At 38.0% G+C, this 18,971-nt stretch overlaps 1 long non-coding RNA gene across 2 annotated transcripts; it reads left to right on the forward strand.

The window, feature by feature from the left end:
• The first annotated feature begins 12,599 nt into the window (after positions 1–12,599).
• Positions 12,600–18,324, forward strand: LOC137476433 (uncharacterized). Of its 2 annotated transcripts, XR_011000375.1 has the most exons (4): positions 12,600–14,557; positions 16,775–16,820; positions 17,354–17,451; positions 17,990–18,324. It is a non-coding gene; the product is annotated as an uncharacterized lncRNA (long non-coding RNA). The 2 variants fall into 2 exon arrangements; XR_011000374.1 differs by having other exon boundaries at positions 12,600–16,820.
• The last annotated feature ends 647 nt before the right edge of the window (positions 18,325–18,971 follow it).

Below are 18,971 nucleotides of genomic sequence, written 5' to 3' on the forward strand. Positions count from 1 at the left end.
CACAGACTTTTAAAACATAGGAAGATAAAAGATCAAGAATGCCTGGGTTGCAGATTCTTTAAAAAAACAGGCTTTGTTGAGAAATTAAGTAAAATTTGGGAAACCACAAACAGTGCAGCTCACCCAAACAAAAATCATCCATGTCAGTAGGAAGTATGCTATAAAATCCCAATGAGCATAGCCTTTCAAAAAACTATCAAGTACCAGTAGTCCTTGCATGGCTTTGTTTTCCAGCCCTTTAAAACACAGTATGTTCATTAAAAAACATCTGCTCTTATTGCAACACATTATAACAACCACTAAGGAAAATATTTTGGTTTAATTATTAGCAGATGCAGCATGCTTAGAAAAGTTTCTTTGAACATATAATTTCTGCAAAGGTGACTAATTATTGTGATTAGTTTCATTCCTTAATCAAGGCAACACAAGCACCAGCAGCAGCACATTTGTGGCCAGCAACTTCAGCGCCCATTGTGTTATGTTATGTTATGTTATGTTATGTTATGTTATGTTATGTTGTTATGTTATGTTTTCCCAGACAAGGGCAAGAAAATCGATTTATTTGCCTTCTTGGGCATCACCAGAGCAGTTATCCAATGAGTTCTGGTCAGCTGTACTTCTGCAAATCCAGCAGCATAATTCCTCCAGCAGAACTTTTGCAGCATCAGTGAAAGTGGATAAAAAAAGAACAAAAGCCATGCAACACTATGATCTAGCCTGAGATTTCAGATATGGGATTTATCAAGCAACACTTTCAACAGTAAATATACTTGACATTTAGTTGCTGGAGTAAAGTAAATATAGGACTCAATAGTGTCATTTTTATGGAGCAGAACTACACTTCAGAGTATATGTCAAAAGTGAAATTCATTTAACTAAACTGAAAAGAACCATCTAAAACTGACAAGGGATATGAAAATAGGTTGATACAAACATTTCAAAGATTCTTTTACAAGGTAAAAGAGGTATCCCTGAAGAGGAGAAACTGTTAGACCATCAAAGAACATTATCCTGCTACCTACAGAAACTTTTTGTGTAGGATACTACATTTATGTTGCAAAGACTTCACTGTCCACTAGAATAGTTTTGATACTCATGTGTTATTTCTCCTGTGATATTCTACACTCCGTGCCTGCTCATTAAATCCAAATATTTGCTTGTCAGCCCACAACAAATCTGGAGTTCAAATTTAGACAATGCATGAGATCAAGGGGAAAAAACACCACTGAATTCTCCGTTGCCTGGTGTGAACTCATCACCGCGTATTTACATAATCTTGTTTTGGAAGCCGCTGAAATGACACTCTGCTTCTGAACCTGCTGTTTTTAGGAGAGGCTGGGAAGGAGGGACAGAGGTGTTAAGGAATGGATAGATTGGGAAGAGCAGCCACAAACAGGCTGAGGAGTCTCTGGGTGAAAATGAAGGATCAGGTGCAGCACACCTTGATCAGGGCAAGCTGTCAATGAGGTCTTGCTTCAGCCACAGGAAGTGTCACTCTCCCAAGCTCTCATCCTGACGAGGGATTTCAACCACCCAGACATCTCCTGGGAAAGAAATACAGCTGTCCAGGAGAACAAGAAAGACTTTCAGGTATGAGTCAAACCAAATGGAGAAGGAGCATTGCTGGATGTGGTGCCCAGCAGTATGGATAAGCTTATCAGAGGAATTAGGACTAGAGGCAACCTGGGCTGTGGTGACCATGCCCTTGCTGAGTTCCGTATCTCAAGGAAAACGTGTCTGACAAAGAGCAACGTCAGGACCCTGAATTTTGGAAGAGTGAACTTGTAGTTCTGCAAATGAGGTCTCCTGAGAAGCTCTCCTTAGAGCCAGCAGAGCTGACCTGAGCTGGCCACATTTTTGGATCAATTTTCGTAGGAACAAAAGGACTCTCCATCCTGATGCGTAAGAGATCAAGCAAGACAGGCCAGAAACTCCTGTTTTTATCAAGGGAAGAAAGAAATACCTGGGGAAATCAAGACCTCGCTTCTGTGAAGATTATGGAGTAGATCCTTATGGAAACAGTGTTAAGGCATGTGCAAGACAAGGAGATTAATCAAAAGGGAACTGCAGTTATAAAGGAAAGCCTTCTTAAGGAGACTTACAGCAGTAGTTTAAAGGGCTCATTCTGTCCTTCAAAACAACCTCTGCAAATTTCTGTTCTCTGGGGAGGATGTAGCAGAGCAGGTCCATGTCTTCAGGCCATTTTATTTGAGTGTATCCATGCTAGCATGGCTAGCTATTTATATTCCTGAGCATTGTCCATGGATAAGTGTACAGGAACCATTTTTCCTGAGACAAAAAGAGATACATCATTATTGGGTTCTGATACTTTGGTATTTGTTTGTTTTACTTGCCTTGGGGCAGCAAGGCTGAGAACAGCCAAGAGAGAAAGGACAGGTGAGGGCTGGACTGGGTGGTCTTTGGACTTTACAAGAGTAGCTTCATTTTCCTACTGAAAGGATTAGAAACAGTGTAACTTACATGGCACATGGATAGAATTGGCATAGGGCAAAACTGAAATTAATATGAAAAATTTCCGCTCCATACCCTGTGCAATGTGTGCCCACTTGGCCAGCTGAATTCCAACACTCAGTCACTGAGAATTCCCCACAATAACTGCTGATTGTGCTCTTAGGCTGCAGAGCATCTTGGTCCCAGTTCATGCAAGCAGGCCAATTTCCATCTCTAGAAAAGCAAAGAAATCACAACTGCTTTATTATGTATGAACTTGTAGAGGGAAAAATTGGTTACTTGTAAACATTCACAAGCAAGCCATGCAGTAAGCTATAAGAATTCAATTATATTCAATATAATGTCTTACTGCAGGAAAACAATTGATCTTGTATTCAAAAGGACTGAAATGAACTTGAAATATTTTGTTGAGGAAGAAAACTTTTCAAAAGCCTTTTTAATCAGCTCTGTAACTAAAAGGGGAAGAAAACAGCAAGGAAAGGAATTCACACCTGGGCTTTCTAGAAGATAGCTGTATAAAATAATTGAATAAACAAAGCTGCACATTTCAGATCTGATCACCTACTTTAAAAACAATTTCTAAAATAAATTCAGCCACCTTTATGAAGTTCATTACTTGATATGCATTATTATCTCATTTAATTCATAATTTGCAGCAATTTCCTTTTGCTTCATGCCAGGGGGTCAGACTGTAGCTTTCTATACAATCTGATGTCATTTTTGATTTTTAATTTCTCTTCCACTTCTCCTACATTTTCTGAAACTCTGTAGCTCTTATTCTCTTTTATTCTTGTGTATTGCTGTCGGTGATTGCATACTCAGCTCTCTCCATCATTCTTCTTCTTTACAGGAAGGAATTTCCCTGAGCTGGGCAGATTGTGGTGCCTCATAAAACGCATACTTCAAGCTAGCAGGAAGCCAGAAGACCCTGAAGAGAGCAAGTCCCAGTTACCACAACCTGTACTCATCAAGGTTCAGCATCTCTACCTCTACCAAATGTCACCTGTGGTCATCCCTCAGCTTGTTGAATTGAGTCGTTCTGCTTCACCCAGTTTAATCAGACTCCACATCCATAAGGTCTCTTCTAAAACCACCTCTTCAAATGCATCTTCTACTTAGCACTCCAAACAGAATTTTGCACGTATCTTCAAAATAAGAATTGATTAAATGATCCGGTTCCTTTGCTTCTACTCATCTTTCCCCTATTCCCACCTTTTCCTTCCACCATACAACACAGAAAGGTCTCTCATCTGCTCTCCTTCTCTAACTCTTGCACTTGCTTAGTGATATTAGGCTAAGTTGGTTTCAGCTGGGGTAGAGTTAATTTTCTGTGCAGTGGCTGGTGTGGGGCTGTGTTTGCATTCGTGCTGAACACAGGGCTGATCACACAGAGATGTTTTTGTTGGTGCTGAGCAGGGCTGCTCAGAGCCAAGGCCTTCTGTGCTTTTTGTGAACCCCACTGGTGAGGGAGCTGGGGGTGCCTGGGAGGGTGGGAGGGGACACAGCCAGGACAGGTGACCCCAGCTGAGCAAAGGGACATTCCAGACCGTGTGATGTCATGGTCAGTGTATAAAGTCAGGACAAGAAGGAAGAAGGATGAAAAAGGGAACATTTGGGGTGATGGTGCTCATCTTCCCAAACCACTGTTACCCGTGATGGAGCCCTGCTCTCCTGGAGCAGGCTGAACTCCTGCCTGCCCTTGGGAAGCAGGGAATTAATTCCCTGTTTTCCTTTCCATCTGTGTGTGTGGTTGCTGCTTTCCCTAAACTGTCCTTATCTCAACCCACAAGTTTTGTGGCTTTTACCCTCCCAGTTCTCTCCCCAGTCCCACTGGTGGGGGAGTGAGCCAGTGGCTCCATGGGGCTGGGGTGCTGCTGGGGTTAAACCACAACACAGACCTGCTTATATGGATCTCTCTTCCACCCACCCTCAGGTTCTCTGTTTGTGGAGTAAAGGCTTTGTTCTGGCTGTCCAGCACATGACACAATGCCTGGCCCATGATTAGATGACATTACAACTATGAAAATAATATCTCAAAACTATTAGCTCTGTTTAGAAGAGAAATCGCTATTCTCTCTGAGATAAAGTAGATCTGGATTTGATTACTCTCTAAATCTCCTGCAAAAATATTACAGAAAGACAAGACAAATAGGGCAGTTCATTCCATGAATTTCTTGGAAATGTTTAACATAAACTTTTGCAATTCGAAGTCCCACAGAAAGCAACACTGTAATAATCAGTATTAATTTCTCATTTTCATTTAAATTGTGACATCATGTCAGGAATGTTTTTCTACAATTTTAAAAGACTTTGTTCTTTTTTAATTCTTGGTAAGAGAATCTCTCATGCTTAGTTAGGCCAAAATCTGACCTACCTTTGTACTAATTTCTGAGTAGCATGCCTAGAAAATGATCATGTGAAAAAAAGCGGCCGCAAATAAATGTCTTAAAATCTACCTTAAAAAATTCTCTCTATAAAAGCAATCAAATGAACTTGATGCAAAAAACAGTGGGACTACCAGCTGAGCTCTAATGACCTGGACCATTTAAAGAACATAATAAGCTCAAGGTTACTTTAGTAACTCATCTATGACCTGAATAGAACTATCACACAGTGAGGCAGCCAAACTTTTTCATCTTCCAGCCTCACCCTAAGTCACCTCAGGGGCCTGTTCTGTCTTCTCTGGATCTCACTGATAAACAACTGGTAAATTTCAACATATACTACCCCAAATATTCCTCTCATCATTATAAATTTGTTTCCAAAACATCCAAGAAACACAGGCCTAGCTGGAAAAGTTTTGCAATTCATCCATTAAAGAGCTTTTTTTTTTCCCCTTGAACATCTTATTTTACAATATCCCAAAATAGACAATTGTTAATTCGAAATAACCAGCTGTACTCATATAAAATTCCAGCCACAGCCTAGGAAGTGAGAATTCATATGTGGCATGAAAACTCTCACTTATTATGTTGTGTGGTTTATATATAACTGAACAATTTCAGAGTGCTTAACACTGTAACACACTAAGCTTTCTCTAATAGCACAATATAGCACAATATTTTATGTTCATCAACAATCAGATTTATTTTTTGTTCTTCAAAAGTCAAAAGTGGTGCACAAGAAGTACTCAAATGAAAAGCTAGAAGTAAGAAAGGCTCATCATGCTATACATGTTCCATTCATGACTGTCATTGGAAAGGATGTCGGACACAGGTTTGTTTCATCTTTGCATAATGAGCTTCTTCCTCCTTTTCTCCACTTTTTTTGCTGAGAATATCTGGACCAAAGGGATCATCACGGGATTGCAGGTCTATTTTAATATAAGCACCTTGTTCCGCCCATCTCCACCTCCTTCCCAGGGTATAAAAATGATTGTAAAAAACAAACCTTTCCCACAGAACACCCTTCCTTTTTGAATACAGACATTTGCTGATCTGTTAATTACACCAAACTTCCTCTCTAACACCTGTGCCTTTCACCAGTTATTTATAGAACTCAAAACAACCCTGGTCCAACATTCATTTAGCACCTCAGAACTACACACCTCCTTCTTCTTCAGGCAGTGAAGGATTCTTAGGATGTTCTTCTTAGGATGTTCACTGCACACTGCAGAAAGAAGCATTTTATTTCTGAGAAGAAAACCATCTCCTGGGCTCTTTCTGAGCCCCTGGCCTTGTCCTGCCCCACCAGAAGTCACCAGGTGATGGACATGCAGGTGCTTGTGTACCACAAGGCAAAAATCACTCACTGTTATTGCTTTTCTCTGTCAGGTGTGTTTGTGTTTGCACAACGACAAAATAACTGCTGTGAAGCTTTGCCCTCCCTTCTCAGGCCCTTAAAATGACCACATGAATGCAATTTGTTGTTTTTTTTTTTTTAATTATTGGTTCTGTTCTCTCACACTTGCAAGATATTATTCAGTGAATTAACTTTGGCTCTCCTCCCTTTCAAAAGAACACCTTTCCCAGCACAGAATATGTAATTGATTATTTTCCTTTGACCAATGTGCTGCCATGAGGTGCTAGTTTGCTCTTGTTGTACAGTCTATTAATTAATAGATAGTCCTAGGAGTGCAAAATATTCAAATATTTAGAAATAGGAATCTATGTGCCCATAATGAGGTATATGGAGAGAGGTTCTGCTCTTCATGCACTGAGAATCAAAGGTGTTCTAAGATAAGTGACCTGAAATACAAGGACAGAAAATACAAAGTCAAAACTGAGCAGCCTCCCCAGCTTTTAATTTCTTTGATATTTTATACCAGAGCATAACTTCTGACACTCTTTTCTTTCACTTTGATTTTCTTTCTCTCAAAAAAAAAAATTTGCCATCTTTTTTTCCACAGATTTTTACATTATATGAGAAAGTATATGCAAATATATGGGAAAGGAAAATAGCAGGCTGATGGGAATACTTTGGTAAAATTGTACATGAATAAAAGATATGAAATCATACTATTATAAATGTCTTCATCCATTAAGTTTTAGTATCAAGTAAATTTCCAGCTGCACAAAACTGATCTCTTTATCTTTCTTTCCCTGCAGAAGTCACAGTTCACATCTGTAATATTATATGTGCTTCATATAATTGAAAGAAAATGCCATCAATTCTCAAAATTTTCCTCCAAATTAGTAAGTTAAAAGAATTTAATTTCCCTGACATCAAAATATTTTGTTCATATATGAACAATGGAAACCAATAATATGTACATTTCCAGAGTTATACTGGAGCCTCCGTTCATCATGGAAAAGCATGCTGTAATTATAAACTTTTCTTTCTTCATCCAATCATGTCATTACTAAATGGCTAAATGTACTACATTCATAATTAGGATTAGATGACTTAGTACCTTACAGTATACATTATATACATTGTTTTATCTATAATTTACTGTATAATCATGCAAACATTGAATTATTTAAATTTAAGCTCTTAATTTGAACTCATGGTAGTGTACAATTTAATCACCAGAATAGTCTGAGAGATGAGGAAAATGGAAAATGCAAATGTGAAAAAAAAGGTCGGAAAACTCCTCCAATATCATTGAGTCCAGTCATTAACCCAGCACTGCCAAATCCCAGTAAACCATATCCCCAGGTGTCACACCTCCATGTGTTATAAACCCCTCCAGGGACAGTGACTCCACCACCTCCCCGGGCAGCCCATTCCAATGCCTGACCTCTTTTTCAGTGGGGAAATTCTTCCTAACACTCAATTTCAGCCTTTCCTGGCACGACTTGAGGCCATTTCCTCCTGTCCTGTTTCTTGTTACCCGGGTGAAGTGGCCAGGCTGCACCTTGCTACAAGCTCCCTTCATGTATTTGTAGAGAGCAGTGGGGCTCTGTGCTTAAAACAGGGTAAACTGGGGAACTGAACTTCTCCAAAAACTGCTTGATTCCATTTGCAAAGCTAAACTCAGGAATGGTTCAGGCTTTGGTTCCCTTGGATCAACAACCACAGAACCTCGATGCAGCACAGCTTCAGGCTGAGGCACCCCTCCATCTGAATCAGGGCCTACCACACAAAGAAAACCAAATCCCATTCTGAACTGGTACTCAAAAATACAAGATATTCATATAAAATACAAGATAGCCAAGTCTTAGTCAATGGTGAATTTCAGAACCTGAAAGTATATTTAAAAAGGATATTTATAAAAGATAAGCAAGACTTCAGTAATGGAAGTGAAGCTACAGTCAAATGGACATATTTCCAAAAAGCAGGGCAATTCTTTCCAAAAAGATGGAAATGCTTTCCAAAAATATGGACAATGAAAGACATTCAGAAAACAGCAGATAAATGGCAGAAAGATGCTTCATTGTTCTGTCAGAGAAAAACATGAGAGTTCAGAAATTGTCCTCAAGTTGCACAAGAACAAGTTGTTTCTTCCTACACATTTTACCAACTGGAGAGAAAGAAAGTTGCTAAACTGCAAAGTGTGTTTATGGCCATGTGATAGACTGGGGGGCTGGGACAGGGGGCTTGTTTTATTGTAGAGGCAAGAAGATACACAATTCTTGGATTTGCTGCTGCCAGGTTCTAGGGGAGTTTTGAGCTAAAAGCACGGTCCATGTGTTTACTGTGTAATAAGGACTTATCAACCATGCACAAACACATTTTACGAAATTTAAAATACTTACAGTTTCTTCAAAAAGACTGTGGCCTAGCTGGAATCCAAATTCAGTTTTACCAATTCAGGTCCTTCTTCATATCAACAAAAACCATCAAAGGTTACATAAAATTTTGCTGCAGAGTTGAGGATGGGAAATGCAGAAGAAGAATTTAGATGACATGGAAATCAAAACACACAACCTACAGCCCCAAATGTCTGCATATCATGCTCCCAAGCCCTGACATTTTGATTTCAGAAAGCTAAAAATAATTGCCTCCATGTACATTTGTGGTCTTTTAAATCACCTGATCTGCCAAGAAAATAACATACTGTCTGTTGCTATTTTGGAATTTCTCACCAATGATTCTTAGATGGAACATTTCAGAGGATTGTCTAAGAGTTCATCACCTGAGAGTTTCTATTAATGACACAGAGAGCAAAGGATGTTTAGTTTTCTAATCAATGATGTTATAGAGCACTGCCTAACTTAATGATTTTGAAGAGGGTATAGTTATGATCCAAGCATAAAATTTTAATGAACTATAAGTTATGACCACAGTGTCATAAAATATTCCCAACAATAAGGAATATGGACAAAATAGCTTTTTTTGGTTTGTTTTCCAATTTACCACTTTCAAACTTTATGGAAGACCTATAAGCCTCCTGCTGCCTTTCCAAGATTAATGTTAGTTTAGGGAAGATCAATGATTCCTTAGCCACCAGCTAAGGGAAAAAACTTTTCATTTTTATATCCCACTTGTCAGTTTGTCACAGGTAAGAGTGAGTATGTATTTGGGTCCAATAGGCTCATAAATAAAACAAGTAGTGACAAGAGCAATATACTGGGAACTGCTAAAAATGTTTTATTTTTATGCCTGTTTCTTCCCTCATTCCAATCTCAAAAACACCTCCACAGGATCCATAAATTTCCAAAAGAAGATGTGCAAGACCTCCTACAAGATGATGCGTCTCAGTTGTCATGCCTTGACACAAATTAACCTGGTACACAACTTCCCAATTTTTTTGGTCGATTTTAGCATTCCACAGCCTTTGAAGAGGGCAATACACTGAATTTACCTAGCTGTTCCTTACGTAAGGAAGGAGGAACATCTTCATTTATTACAAAGCAATAATATGAGTAACCTACAGATTTACTTTTAATTAAAAGTTTGCGATACTTGCATGTTAAAATAGTCACTGTATTGATTAAATAGGCGCTTTAATGATTCCTATAATTTATCTATATAATTGATGTACTCTCTTTATTGTTTGTTAGAAATACCCCCTATTCATTGTAAGCAATACTCTGTATTGATTATTATAAAGTCTCTGTATTGATGGTTAGAAATACCCTCTATAGCTTTTTATACTCTGTTTTTATTTTTACAAATGGTCTCTGTGTTGTTAGAAATACTCTGTATTGTTTTTATAGTTTCTGTATGGACTGATAGAAATGGTCCCTCTATTGATTTATGCAAAGAACATTATTGATTGTTATATTCTCTGTATTAGTTGCTAGAAATAGTCTCTGTGTTGATTCTTATAAATAATCTCTATAGTGTGATTATTTATTTATTCTTATAATTAAATATCTATTATCTTTATCTAATATTTATTCTTATAAATAATCTTTGTTGATTTTTATACTCTCTTGATAGGAATAATCTCTGTATTGGTTGTTAGAACTACTAGGCTTTCTGCTAGATTCAAGCAAAGGAATAAACTTAAAATTGTTTTGCTTGCAACCACACAAATTCTTTTCTTTTGCCTCTGCCATTGTCCTTGCACCATGTGCTCCTCTTACAGGCCCAAATACAAACACCATAGAAATAGTGTGCAAAACACAGCTAGGAGTGTGTACCCATCCACCCTGCATATTTTTTCTCTCTTGGGAGGATTTAGCAGAGCATTTAATTTCTGTCATGGTTACATGGCTAGTGCTCTATATTCCTGGCCATTTTCTATGCACAGAAGCCCTTTTTTCCCCCTAAATAAAAGAGAAAAACATCACTGTTGGGTTCTGACGCTTTGATTTATTCATTTGTTCTTTTTACCTTGGGCCAGTAAAGCTGAAAACATCCAAGAGATAAAGGAGGAGTGGGGGCTGGACTAGATGATCTTTAGAGGTCCTTTTCAACCCCAAATATTCTGTGGTATTTAGACTCCTCCCTGAGAGGCACCAATCACCCACTTGCTGTTTGGACAACCTCCCCTGAGAGGTTTGCTCCCTTTTAACTTCTCATTTTCCATTTCTGCTGAGCTTTTTAAGTTGGAAAATCTTGCCTGATAACTCCTTTAATTTTTCTTTAGAATGGCAAATGAAAGCATCAGGGACTTTTTTGACTTAAGCGACAGGTTTCGTGGAATTTTAAATGACACTGTCCCTGAAGATTTCTTTAAATTGCTTACGTATTTTATATCACCTACAGAATAATGTATATAAAATCCACTATTATTCTAGCCAAGTATTTATCCTTGACAGATTGCAATGCATAGCACAGCCACAGAAAATAAGAGAAAGGTGTCAAAAGGCATCAAAACACTCCAAAGCAGGTCTTTAATCATTGCACCAAAAGGTTCCAAAAGAAAATGTGGAAATACAAAGTGGAAGCTCTATGTATAGCTTTGTACAATTATTTGAATATTATTTGTCATTTAATCAAAGAAATCGATTGACATAAATTGAAAAGATTAGCGCTACAACAATCACATCATTGACTTTCCAAAAGCTCAAGGTGGAATCATTAAATATGAAGTTTTCTCTTTCAGGCAACAAATTTACAGCTGGACATCAAGAGCAAAATGCTGCTAGATATACTACAGGGTCAGTCATGATGAGATGGAAGGACAAACAGTTTTCCTGCCTTACGCAAACATCTCAGATGCTTCAGTAAAACCAAGTTGAGACTTTTAAAAGCTGTTAAGCCTATGCCCACTTATATTCTCAAAATTGAGATAATTTTGTTTAGAGTAGTCAGGAAAGGGAGGTTTAAGGACTTAAATTCGTGTTTAGAATAGGAAGAGGCCAGCTTTTGTACTGGAATATCCAACTCTTGGGGAATATTAGCATTAGCTCCCAGCCTACTGTAACTTTTGTGGGGTAAGGGAACATGGCATAACACCTTCCCTTGTTTTGATCTTAAATTCTGCCTTAAAAAAAGAATGGCTGAAGATGTGCCAAGATTTGCTTGTTTAGTTAAAACAAAACAAAGTCTTCTGGCTAAACCAGAAAATTTCTCTTCAGCTCCAGAGTTCGTGATGTGACAGCGAGAAGGAAAATTCCCAAACTAAAATCTAATACAAATGCACCAGTCTGTTCCTTGGTGTTTGCTTGTGGATAATACCTGTTACTGCTGCTAGACATTACACAAGCATGTGAAAAGGCTTATTTAGAAATCAGGAGGCAGAAATGCATTATCCCAAGCACCAGTAAGTTAACTAATTTAAAAGATAAACCTTAGTACAGAGGCAGATTCCCAACAGCTTTCCCCAAGAAATGGAGTTATTTAGTGACCCATGGAAGTCTAATGCCTCCAAATCAGACTCACCAGCAGTCAGTCAACAAAGCCAGCGCCTAGAATACAGCAGTGGTTTTGGAGTGCCTACAAAGCTTCAAGCAAATCTGTTACAGCTTTTCTGGCACTGTTAGCACACCTGGATTTTCCATTACCTCCAGCCACAGCTCTAAAGAGAAGCTTGAATCACCACACCATCCATTCTACCACCAAGCACTGCTCCGTTTATAAATGCTTCTGGAAGATAATCTGTATAGTGTGGATTCAGAACTTTATATTAGAGAAAAGACTCGAGTAGTACAACAACATATGTTTCCACTGAACAGTTAAGCAGAAAAATATTTTTATCATATTTTAGCTATGTAACATTTCCTTTGGTACCATTTCAAAAAATCCATGCACAAGGACAATCTCAGTGCTGTCCAAGCATATGTGGGTTTTTCAAACACAAGCTTGCAAAGAACATTTTCCCTTTTTTGTTTTCCTAAGATATTTTTTAAATGCTTCACGCTTCTATCTCCCCAAAAGCACCAGTGTGCTTCATTTACAAGATAAACTGACTTTATCTTACCATATCTTGGATCTCCTCTTAATGTGCGATGGCCACTGAACGAGCCCACGAGATGCAAGCTACAATATCTATTACACAATTTATATTCTGGAAAATGAGAACTGAACACATAAGTTAAAGTTCAGGTAAGCAGACTTTTCAAAACTCAGGACAGTTACCCGTCTGAAATGAAAAACTGGTAACTCCTGAGAGCTGGGGAATTCAGGAGACATTTGCCATGGTGAGCAATTACTTTATTTGCCCAGATAGGTCTACAAAATACAAAATACATTCCCATGAGGCTGCATAAATTGCAGATGTTCCAATCAGTTCTCCTTTCATTACCAGCTCACTAGAGAGACATTATTCCTCTCTGAGAAGACACTAACCTAAAGTCATGAATGTTGTCATAACATCAAAAGAAGAAAGTAGATGCAAAACTCATAACAGATTTCCACATATGACATTCTGTAAACAATGCCATATTAAAGTACTGATTTGATGATAAATCACTCATGTCTAAACTTTGAGAAAATTATTCTAAATATCCAAAGATCCCTCTGGCTTGGCACCACAAAGCTCCAGCAGTGGCTTTAAAAGATCCAGGTAATACTGAAGAACATGGAAAGTTTACACAACATTCCTTCCTCAAAATACACTCCCCCACTCCCAAAAATATAGAGAATTGGAAAAGTATCTTTGGATATGATAATCTTACTTTATTATTATGCTTTAATGTATGAATTGAAAATTAAATATCCCCACAGAATATGCTTATGAAATAAAAATAAACCGGGTTGCTCAGGGCTCCATCCAGCCTGGCCTTGAATTTATTTGCCTACATGTATATTTTTGCAAAGGAATAATCTAAAAGACAGCAAAAAATTAAGCTAAAATAATCAGCCATGTGAACAATAAACAGGGAAGCACTGTAGTGCTAGAACAGGTGGACAGAGAAATTCAGTGCAGCTTATTCTTTGTAATAGAATATAAAATGCATCAACTTTCCTTGGTTCCATTTTCAAGAATGCTTATTAATAATGCATCATTTAATTTAACAGTGCTTTTTAGTAAGAAAAGAAAGGTTAATGATTACAGATTTAGTGCTCATAGAGTGTGCATGTAAGGAAAATGCTGAAATACCACGTGCAGCAAAGTGCTGCAGCTATTAATATAATCTCTGAAGGGCTACAGATTCTGTCTTTTAAGCAAAAATATCAGTGGCATTTGGAACTGTTTGTTTAAAACTGCAGACTGACAGAATGGGGACATAAAAACATACGGCAAAAGAGAATAGATGCAGTGAAGTTATACACATCTACTTGCTATATTGATTTTTGAAATATATTCCTTGGTGGACATACTTTTCTCTGTTTTCACAAATTAGTTTTCTGTAAAGTGCCTGCTATGATACAAAGTATGATAATTGGACTTATTTTTAGCATGAAAAAATATGCACTTAAATGTCTTCTTATAGTGTGATGGTCTTTTTCTGGTAAATTGTAGAGCTATCTGCCAGTTGTCAAAAGTACTTTAAAGTCTTGAAAAATTAAAGCCATGAACCTAAAATAGTTTAACTAAGTTTTACATTCCCAAATTTCACTCAGTGTGCCACAAACTGAGAGCATCCTGCAAGTGAACCAGCAGGAAAAATATGATCAAATCAATAAATGTCTGTTCTTGTACAGGGAAATGGCTCAAGACCTGCTAATTACTAAGGTTATCACTGCTCAGCTTACTTAGCTAGCTCCTGAAATATGAAGTATGCAAAGCCGCAGAGATGGATTGTATTATCACAACATTCCCTTTCTCCCTAGATCTAAGAGCTTGTGGAGGTGTGAGGTTGGTGTAACCTGTGAATTAGACAGTCTCAAGCTATGAGCATTCTCAAAAGAGCAGAAATAGAAAGTCAGATTTCTCATAAACCAAATTATTTGACATTTCCTGTTTTCTCTCAGTTTGCTTGCCTCTGCTGAAAGCAATTCTCCCACTCAGAAACAACAAGCATGTTGTAATTTCTGTTTAACCTTTAGGAAGAATAACCTATGAAATTTTAAAGACAGAACTGAACTAAGGGTCTGCCTCATTGCCAGCAAACCTCAATCAAATGCAGATTGTGCAAATGTGAAAGATGAAAATGTGAACCTTCAGCTTGAGGCCATGTTTCTTTTCTCCTGCTGATCTTCCATGTGGTTACACAGGAGAGTCACATCCTGCACCGGCATTGACACTACAGCTGATAGTGCCTGCAATAATTTAGGAAAGCTTTAGGATGCATTTTACATCCATTTTTAGCTTTTTTTTTTTTTTTTTTTTTTTGGGATTTTGCCTTTTTCCTCTAAGAGCAATATCTCAAAATTAAGCTCAGAAAATCCCTTACCATAGGACAGATCTTTGAGGGTTGTCAGGGAAGCTGAAAGAACAAGAAGTTGAGAAAAAGAGAATGCAGCTAAATGCTTTAACACCATCTGACTCATGTAAACACAAGTAAGACACCAATTGCAATTGTCTGAAAGACCAAAGGAAAAAGGGCTTTACAATAAAATCGTACAGAACCACCTAAAATAAATTTTAAAAAGTCTTGATTTGCAAATGGAAGGGACAAGCACAGACTCCAAGCCCCAAGACCAGTAGAAAGAGTCAAAGAATTATCACTACTCTTGCCTTTGCAGACATCCATTATTGTTTCAAGAAATCCTAGTTGATAACAAAAAAAATAAAAAAATCTCCAGCTGTCATGTACCCTCCTTAATAGAGATCCTAGATTAAGGGGAAGCTGGAATGCAACAGAAATATCTATCAAACAGCAGTTGATACCACCTAGGCATATCTCACTCCATTTTTTTGGCTGCTGCAGATACTTGACAGCAAATGCATCTTGATCCCTGCTACTCAGTGTGTTGTACAAAGTAATATGTCCCAGATTAATTGGCTTAATTTACTTGTTTACTGCAATCTTCATCTGTAAAACGGGGTATCCAGATGAAATGCAATGGCCTGTGAGATGTAAAAAGTCACGTTGGATAAACCTAATGGTTCTTTCTGCTTCTGAGCTAGAAAAAGAGGCATTGTCTAAACAGCACTGTTTACAGGGCTTATATAACAATAATTTGACATATTTCAGACTATTGGAAAAGTTACAGCTGTTAAAGGTAACATATAAGCTAACAATAAATACTACAAGTTCAGAAGTCCAAATGAAGACTAGACTCTTTCAAACAGAAAGTGCAGATGCTGGCAGGATTGTCATCACCTAAAAGTAGGAAAACCTGTGTACAGCTCATCATCACTCTCTTCTTTGCCTTTTTAATTGTCTCACCAGCACTTTAAAAAATGTCTCATTGTATTTTCTTTTATAAATTTCTTTTATTTTTGTAATCTCATCAATTTTCTTCCCGATTTCGTCTGACTAGTCTTCATCAGCCAGTAGAGTATGTATCCAAGAGAATGTCATTTTTTCCTTCTGTCCTCACATCACCTCACCTGGAGAATGTCTCTCAGGCACAGAATTTGTTTCCGCACATTCATAAAAGTGAGACAGACTTGATAAGGATCTGCAGTGATGTAAATAAGGTGATCATCCTGTGCCTCAATAATTTATTTTAAATTACAGCCATATTTCTTTTATCCCAGTGGACTTTATATACATATTCTATGAATATACATATTCTTTAAACCTCTACTTTAATTTTCTTATGCTCAATCATCACATCTGAAACAAGGATGTAATTATGAAAAGTTAGCATTTGGATTTACAAAAAACCAAGCCAAAACTACTAACTGAAAAAAAGTACCTTAATTGAGTACTACTGTTTTGAAGTAGCAGGCAGTACAAATGTTTTTCCGGAATTTCTGTGAGGCTGTTTAAAAATTCATCAAAGCACTTCCACACAAAGTTGGGCTTTGAAATATGTAATCAAACTCGGTGTAAGTACAGATGTCCCTGCTCGTTTTGAGCTTGATTGCCTAAGGAAGCACAGAAAACATGGCCACCCTCTATGCCAATCTCCCCCCCTCCGGCCCTTACATTTCCAAAACTGTTGACCAGTTTCCTTCAAAGACAAGAAAACATTAAAAAGGCTCAAAAATAACAGTATTTCCACAAGTTTGAAAAATGTTTTCTAGGTATAGAACAGAGATTAATGCTGTAGACTGAATCACATCCTGTGATGTAAGTACCTTTTAGCTCCAGCTGTCTGTACCTGAAGTATCTATGCCTCTGCTACCTTCATATTTGTTCTATTGCATAATTGAAACCTTAAACATGTACAGAAGAAAGCAACCCACTTTATGCATGGCAAAAATAACCCTTCATGAAAAAAGTACCGAAAGCAAATTAAATACTGAAGGACAAAAAACCCAGTCCTGCTTCTACAAATCAATAGAGTGAAAAACTGTCCATATTGTAGATGAGCTCTCGTAAACCATGCAGCTCAGCAACCACATCTTAGATTTTCTGTGCAGGAATATACTGAAGTAAACACTTGAAGGCAAGCACAGCTGCCTTGGATGTTGTAAAAACAAGTTTCTTTAGCAGGACAGGAAAAAAGGTATATTTTAAATTACAGCTGACAGTTCCTTTACTTTGAAGGTGTTCTCAAAATTGGAGAGATTTTTGAGAGATTTTGAACATCATCTACCTAGTTTTTGAGAAGACTACTAAATAATTTTTTAGAACCTTTTCTGTGTTACCTTTTCCCATAGGTCTGATGAAAACTCAACAACAGGAATAACCTGTGGTTCAAATTGAAAGCTACCACAGAGAGGTATCTCCACTGCAATAAAGTAGAAGAACTGAAGAGGTTGATACTCTCAATTGTCCAGCATTTAGCACAGCTGTAATGCTTATTAAGCATTGCCTGATGCAATTAATCACATCCACAATTTCAGAATTAGATTCCTGTGTTCAGAGGTGCTTGGGTTTCACCTTTAATATTCACTCACTGCTAATTTTAAAAACAACTCTTTAACTTGCAAAAACTTACAAATTAGCTTTTGGCCAAAAATTGCATAAGTTGGATTTCTATACACTTCTTGTCCCACTGCAGTTGGATTCTCACGGAAGATACCTGAAACTATTTACCAGGTTTGTCTTGGAACTGGCAGCTGCCTTTGGTGGGACACAGGTGAAGCAATGAAGATGAAAGGCAAATGAAAGAGATGTACAGAGGAAGAACTCCTTTGGTTCTGATTTTCTTCCTTGAATTCCATGCTTTCAGGGATCAAATCTTACAGAAAAAAAGAAAAAACAAAACCAAACAAAACCAGAAAACCCCTAACAACCGCCAACAGGTTAATAAAATCTATCTCTACCAACTTCTGTTTCAACTTGCTCCACAGCTGTGTCCATTGACACCCAGTGGCCTGCAGAGGCTGGAACTCGTGGCCAGGGTGACATTGCTACACGACCGAGCTCTTTTAACCAGCCAGAGATTTCCACAGCATGCTGGTTTGGGAGGAGGGCACTGCTAATCAGTTCACAAAAGTTTCTCCAGACATAGCACTGCTGACAAGAACATGGGGAAATGTTTTCACCCTCAGGAACTTGCCTATGAGTGTCAGCTGATGAAAGACTTCGTGAGAATTACTGAAGCAACATGTACTCTATGTGGCAATCTGTCCCCTCCTGTTGTACTGAAATAAAACAAGCCCTCAGTACATTTTCACAGAAATTATTGTATTTTATCTTTTTTTTTTCTCTTGTTAAGCTTAAATAGTTTAGCAACAGGCTTATGCAACTTCTCTGACAACCATCTTTGTTAAGTTTAAGAGGAATACACTTCCATGTCCAAGGTCTTGAAGTGAAAATAAAATGCTGCAGTACTTTTTTTCACCTCCTCCTGAAAATTCTTTGCTTTGACTTGGCAGAACAGCCCCAGCAAACTGTGATTGCTGGTGTATGGAATGAGAGCATTTGTTCCATGAACAAAGGGAAAACAGAGTCCTGCAAGCTCCCTACTCTGCTGAGCTGTTCTCTGGGTACTACTCAGAAAAAAAGCAACAGGACGTTTCAACAGCATCTCAAATTAACAGTTTTCATTTAAAACAATGTCATCTATTTCTGTCAGAGGGAGTCATTTAGAGCTTTCACAGCCTGCCTCAGGGTACTCCAGCTCTGAAGACCCTACCCAGGCAAACCAGGATTCTCTTTCAATAAGGACTTTATCATTCACCCTGAAGCACTGGGTCCCACTGCTGCAGCCCCTGTATATGGTTATTCCATGAAAAATACATTCTGCTGCACTAGGCTGTCTTACTGCCTCCTATGAGTGAAGCTGCAGGTCTAGGTCATTTGTATTTTGCCTTGCCCCACTTCAAAAGA

The sequence above is a fragment of the Anomalospiza imberbis genome, chromosome 6 (assembly GCF_031753505.1).
Source record: "Anomalospiza imberbis isolate Cuckoo-Finch-1a 21T00152 chromosome 6, ASM3175350v1, whole genome shotgun sequence".
Classification (NCBI taxonomy): domain Eukaryota; kingdom Metazoa; phylum Chordata; class Aves; order Passeriformes; family Viduidae; genus Anomalospiza; species Anomalospiza imberbis.